The sequence below is a fragment of the Anastrepha obliqua genome, chromosome 6 (assembly GCF_027943255.1).
Source record: "Anastrepha obliqua isolate idAnaObli1 chromosome 6, idAnaObli1_1.0, whole genome shotgun sequence".
Classification (NCBI taxonomy): domain Eukaryota; kingdom Metazoa; phylum Arthropoda; class Insecta; order Diptera; family Tephritidae; genus Anastrepha; species Anastrepha obliqua.
In genome coordinates this window covers 75,862,861-75,869,571 of record NC_072897.1, presented here as the reverse complement: position 1 = coordinate 75,869,571, position 6,711 = coordinate 75,862,861, and positions in this window count along the sequence as shown.

The window sequence follows — 6,711 nt, the reverse complement described above, 5'->3', positions numbered from 1 at the left end:
ATGTCACTAAGTGGAAGAAAACCAGACCCAATTTGCAAGTTCGTATTCGTTCGCACAATATAATCAAACTTTTGCCGGGTACAAAAGGTAATGCGCGCAATGTTGAAACAGAAATTGAGTGCCTAAATTTATTTGTGAATGATTCGGTTATAAGAATAATAACCGTTTCCACAAATTTGTATATTCAAAAAGTACGGGTTAACTTTGAAGAAGATAGAATGAATCAAGATGCAAGAGAAACCGATGACACCGAAATTCGCGCTTTCATTGGCATTTTGTTTTTGATTGGCGCTCGTAGAAGCTCGAGAAAAAATATTCATAAAATTTGGGACAATTCCCAAGAAAACGGGGTTGAATCGTGCTACGATGAGCTAGCGATGAGCGAGAAACGGTTTCGATTTCTGATAAGATGCCTGCGATTTGATGACATCAATACAAGACAGCAGAGAAGAGCAATTGATAAATTGGCGCCTATAAGAGAACTGAAGTATTCCTTGTCAACTTTCAAAGTAATTTTATTGGTAGTGAGTTTCTTACTGTGGATGAAAAGCTATTAGCATTTAGAGGACGTTGCGCGTTTAAGCAATACATTCCTAGTAAGCCGGCCAAGTTTGACCTTAAACCTTTCGCGATGGTGGATGCAAAAACGCCTTACACTTTTAGTATGGAAACTTATGTGGGAACTCAGCCGGACGGACCATACAAATTTAGCAATAGTGCAAGAGATAACTCTTCGATTGGTAGAGTCAGTCGTAGGAACTAGTCGCAATATTACTGGTGGCAATTGGTTCAGCAGCTTATCGTTGGTTATTAATTTGCTAAAGAAAAAGCTTACATATTTGGAACTGTGAGAAAAAATAAACGGTTCCCAAAGAATTCCTTCCCAGCAAGAATCGTAAAGAAAAGTAAAGTATTTTTGGTTTCCAAGAAAATTGTACACTAGTGTCGTACTGCCGAAAAAAACCGGTCAGTGATCCTCATATCATCTATGCACCATGATAACGCAATAGATGAGCAAACAAATGATAAAAAAAAAACCAATTATGATAATCGATTATGATCACACAAAAATTGGTGTAGAACTTGTGGACCAATTATGTCAGAAACATAATGTTGCAAGGAATACGTGTCGTTGGCCAATGGTAATATTTTACAATTTACTAAATATCTGTGGTATAAGCGCTTTTTGTGTATAGTCCCCAAATAGTCCCCAAAATAATATAAAACGCAGTGATTTTCTTGAAAAACGCGCTTGGGAGCTCATTCGACCTCGCAATATGAACAAATCATCCCGAAAGTCGTGTACTAAATGCGGCAGATTTGCTTGCAAAAATCATATGAGGGAAAGCTGCACGGAATGTCTCAGAAACCACAACATATACGTTTTGTACTGAACTTTTATTTTTTTATTTAAAGAAGTGAATTTTACATATTTTTTTTTAAGTTTTACGAATAATAAAAACTCTTTTGTAAATCGTCCATTAGTTATAAGAAAAAACTTTTATGAATAGCTATAAATGTTAAAAAACACATATATTCATGTTTTTATAGAATTTACAGAAGATACACAAATATTTTAGTGAAAATATTAGTTTATACTCCTCACATTAAATCACAGAATATACTTATGAAGTATTATTAAGAAACACAAATAAATAACACTTTTAGTCATAATATTAAAATGGTCTACGATTGTAGACCACGTGCCTAACCACGTTACAAAAATCCACGTGCCTAACGAAGTGTTAAACGTTGAGACGTTTCCACTATTTGTGTCACATAATTCGTCATATTTTCACTGTTTTCTAACCTTATGGATATAAGATGACGAAGCAAACTAATTCTTCTCGAAAAACCTGAATCGTCGAACAAAGCACGCAGCTTTTCCCACAACTTTTTCGTAGTCTTAGTTTCCTTTATGTGCACATACATATAAAGATGAGTCAATCGTCAAAATCAGCTTAGCTCGTGCTTTTGTATCTGCCGCAGCCGCTGCTGCCTCGGTTCCTTCTTCTTTGATGAATTTATCAGCGCCTTCCAAAACTAATAAATTTTCTACAGCGAATGCCCAATCCTCGAAATTTGCGCGTCCTTTCAGCTTTGGCACGTTTGTATGATAACTGGAATTCATTTTTCTGGCTTGCACGATATAAATACCACTATTAACACTACTTTAGCAAACTATTAGCCCATAACCTTTTAAGAAAGAAAAACACATGTGGATCGATTTACAACGAATGACTTAAACTTTATTTCCAGGTTTTGACAAGTACATGAATGGTTGCCAGATTTGATAACTACATCAATAGTTTTAATACAAATATTTAGCACTGGATGATGTTAGAATTTACATTTTGATATACATTTTCAACATAAATTATTTCTACATTGTCAATTTCCATGGGTTCTGGTTGGTTATATCTATGAGGACTCCAACGAACTTGGTTGGAGTTTGGTCTTGGGTTCCCTAGTTGTTGAAATTGTCCTGAAAATCTGCTATCTCTTAGATTTAGATTTTGCAAAGCTTTCAAGGGCTTGCGCCATAGTCTAGTCGTCTTTGTCTCGTCGCAAAATATATCGTCGTCTCAATAATCTTCTGGTTCGGAAATGTGGTTCGAAGCAAGAGACAGCCGTTTTCCTACATTTAGTGCACACAGGAATGGTTTCTTGCGTGTTGATTTCGGTGAGTATTTGTGGTGCAGTATGGCACTCTTTGGTCACCGCGCATGGCGACATGCGCAGCTCCCTGGGCGGGGCAGGTGACCGTACGAACCAGAAAAATGAAACCAAACAAAAAACAAAAATCGGATAGTGGCGAGAAACAGACGGAAAAAGTGACGGAAAGACAAACGGACACATTCACAACACAAGACAGACAAACGGACACACATACTAAGCGACAGGACAAACAATCGGTCACCCATGACAAACTGGGGATCGGATCTTCCTCGGAGGATGAGCTCCTGGCTTCTAACCAGGAAACAGTTGAGGGTAAAGCTGTGGGCCACAGCAGCTCCCTGGGCGGGGCAGGTGACCGTACGAACCAGAAAAATGAAACCAAACAAAAAACAAAAATCGGATAGTGGCGAGAAACAGACGGACAAAGTGACGGAAAGACAAACGGACACATTCACAGCACAAGACAGACAAACGGACACACATACTAAGCGACAGGACAAACAATCGGTCACCCATGACAAACTGGGGATTGGATCTTCCTCGGAGGATGAGCTCCTGGCTTCTAACCAGGAAACAGTTGAGGGTAAAGCTGTGGGCCACAGCAGCTCCCTGGGCGGGGCAGGTGACCGTACGAACCAGAAAAATGAAACCAAACAAAAAACAAAAATCGGATAGTGGCGAGAAACAGACGGACAAAGTGACGGAAAGACAAACCGACACATTCACAGCACAAGACAGACAAACGGACACACATACTAAGCGACAGGACAAACAATCGGACACCCATGGCAAACTGGGGATCGGATCTTCCTTGGAGGATGAGCTCCTGGCTTCTAACCAGGAAACAGTTGAGGATAAAGCTGTGGGCCACAGCAGCTCCCTGGGCGGGGCAGGTGACCGTACGAACCAGAAAAATGAAACCAAACAATAAACAAAAATCGGATAGTGGCGAGAAACAGACGGGCAAAGTGACGGAAAGACAAACGGACACATTCACAACACAAGACAGACAAACGGACACACATACTAAGCGACAGGACAAACAATCGGTCACCCATGATAAACTGGGGATCGGATCTTCCTCGGAGGATGAGCTCCTGGCTTCTAACCAGGAAACAGTTGAGGGTAAAGCTGTGGGCCACAGCAGCTCCCTGGGCGGGGCAGGTGACCGTACGAACCAGAAAAATGAAACCAAACAAAAAACAAAAATCGGATAGTGGCGAGAAACAGACGGACAAAGTGACGGAAAGACAAACGGACACATTCACAGCACAAGACAGACAAACGGACACACATACTAAGCGACAGGACAAACAATCGGTCACCCATGACAAACTGGGGATTGGATCTTCCTCGGAGGATGAGCTCCTGGCTTCTAACCAGGAAACAGTTGAGGGTAAAGCTGTGGGCCACAGCAGCTCCCTGGGCGGGGCAGGTGACCGTACGAACCAGAAAAATGAAACCAAACAAAAAACAAAAATCGGATAGTGGCGAGAAACAGACGGACAAAGTGACGGAAAGACAAACCGACACATTCACAGCACAAGACAGACAAACGGACACACATACTAAGCGACAGGACAAACAATCGGACACCCATGGCAAACTGGGGATCGGATCTTCCTTGGAGGATGAGCTCCTGGCTTCTAACCAGGAAACAGTTGAGGATAAAGCTGTGGGCCACAGCAGCTCCCTGGGCGGGGCAGGTGACCGTACGAACCAGAAAAATGAAACCAAACAAAAAACAAAAATCGGATAGTGGCGAGAAACAGACGGGCAAAGTGACGGAAAGACAAACGGACACATTCACAGCACAACACAGACAAACGGACACACATACTAAGCGACAGGACAAACAATCGGACACCCATGACAAACTGGGGATCGGATCTTCCTCGGAGGATGAGCTCCTGGCTTCTAGCCAGGAAACAGTTGAGGCTGAAGCTGTGGGCCACAGCACGCCAACAACCATAAATGAACCGACAACATCCGCTAAAGCCATGGGGCAAAAGCGCGCTAATAAAGGCCCATCAATGTATGACCTCTACCAGAGGTCTTTCGCTATCCTTGGTAGGATTCGTAAGAACGAGACCGAAGGTAAAGCTCATCCCAAAGATGAGGCTGACAAGGCAAGGTGTCAAAAGGTGGTGGACGAATACCTTGCATTCCAAACCGCCCGAAAGACAGAAGCAAAAAACGTAATCGTTCGCAAGACGAAAACAAACTTACCAAACAATTCAGTGGGGTGACACGGGACCATCTTCAAATGGCACTGGTGGACGAAACTTTCAACCACGGCAAACCTGTGCTTGACAAATGGTCGGAGATTGAGGCACGGTTGTCTCGCATAATCGTCGACCATGTCATGGCGAACCCGAAGGGTCAATGGCCAGGTTTAAACTCGGTGGAAGTGGTTCGCGGTTGCCGTGTAATCAAATGTGATGACCAGTACTCATTGCATTTCCTGACAAACGCGACTGGCGAAATTCAGAACAGCTGCGATGGCTTGAGGCTCAAGCTCATTCCAGCTAGCGAGATACCACGAAGGCCGAGGGCTCGCATCTGTATACCAAACATGGAGTTTGAAGCCAATCAACTAATTCCCTATCTCCAGGCTCACAACCGCTCAGTGCCGATGACCGATTGGTCGATCATCAAAGCGGAGGCTCCGCAGAAGCACAGCGTGTCGTTCCTTCTTCAAATCACAGAAGATAGTCTTGAACCACTGCAAAAAGTGGAAAATAAACATCGGTTTAGCATAGGGAAGGCCCAGCTGAAGATATTCCGTTCTGCGAATCCGGAGGAGGAGCAGGATGAGGTCGACGGCACCAGCGAACTGCTGACTGGCATGCAGTTAAATGACGCCGAACCTGCGGAAGCAAACCAATAAAAAATGGTTTTAAAGGTTGTCCAAATTAACCTGCAGCATTCAAAAACTGCAACGGACAACCTAACAGTTCTCCTAGGGGAGGAGAACGTTGCCATAGCCTTAATCCAGGAACCCTGGGTGCGAGGTGAAGGGGTTCCCGGGAAGAAACTACAATCGTACAAGCGTACTCAAGGTAATCTTAGATCACGTATTGTAGCCAAAAAACACTTAAACATATTTTTAATCCCATCATATAGTTCACAGAATGTGACGGCCGTTGAGGTGAAAGCTGCTGACGGTGTCAGCATCACACTTGCATCCATCTATATGGCACATGATCGGCCAGCATCGCCCGAGGAGGCTTTTACGCTTGTGCTTGAAGGAACCAGAAACAAAACCCTGCCACTCGAATGCGACGCCAACGCGAGGGAAGCTCTGAGACAAACGACCGAGGTGAGTCCTTATATAATTTTAGTATTAATACTAACTTATCGGTATGTAACAGGGGTAACACTCCCACTTTCACCTTTCGTAGTACGCAGTACTTCAAGGATGGGAGGAAGTGATAGATGTTACTCTACTGTCTGAAAATAGCTCAGTAAGGGTAGATAATTGGATTGTATCCAATAAAATGTCCTTTTCTGATCATAGTTGGATCCTCTACGATTTGGATCTTAAGGTAGATCCACGCCTACCGGATCGAAATCCTTTAAGAACCAACTGGAAGAGGTTCAAAAATGCAGTAAACAAGAGGATAGGAGAGATTCCTATCCCTCAAATCACTCTCAGGGAAAATCTTGAGAGTAGGGTCATAACACTGGAAAAGGCATTTAGTAGGGCCTACAAAACGTCCTGCCCCATAAAATTTAGCAAAAAAACTCACCCTCCTTGGTGGATCAGTGAGCTCTTAAAACTAAGGGAAAAATCTAGATCAACGTTTAACCTCAGCTACTCGACGGGAAATTAGGAATTGTACAGAGAAAGTCGGAGACAGTACAATAAGGCAATCAGGGCCGCCAAAAAAGAGAGCTGGAGTAAATTTTGTTCGTCAATCGAATCCACCAGGGATTCTGCTAGGCTCAGCCGTGTTCTTTCCAAAGACCACTCAATGGCTTCTTGGGACAAGAAACCTGATGGAACTTGGACTGCTACAGCAGAAGAAT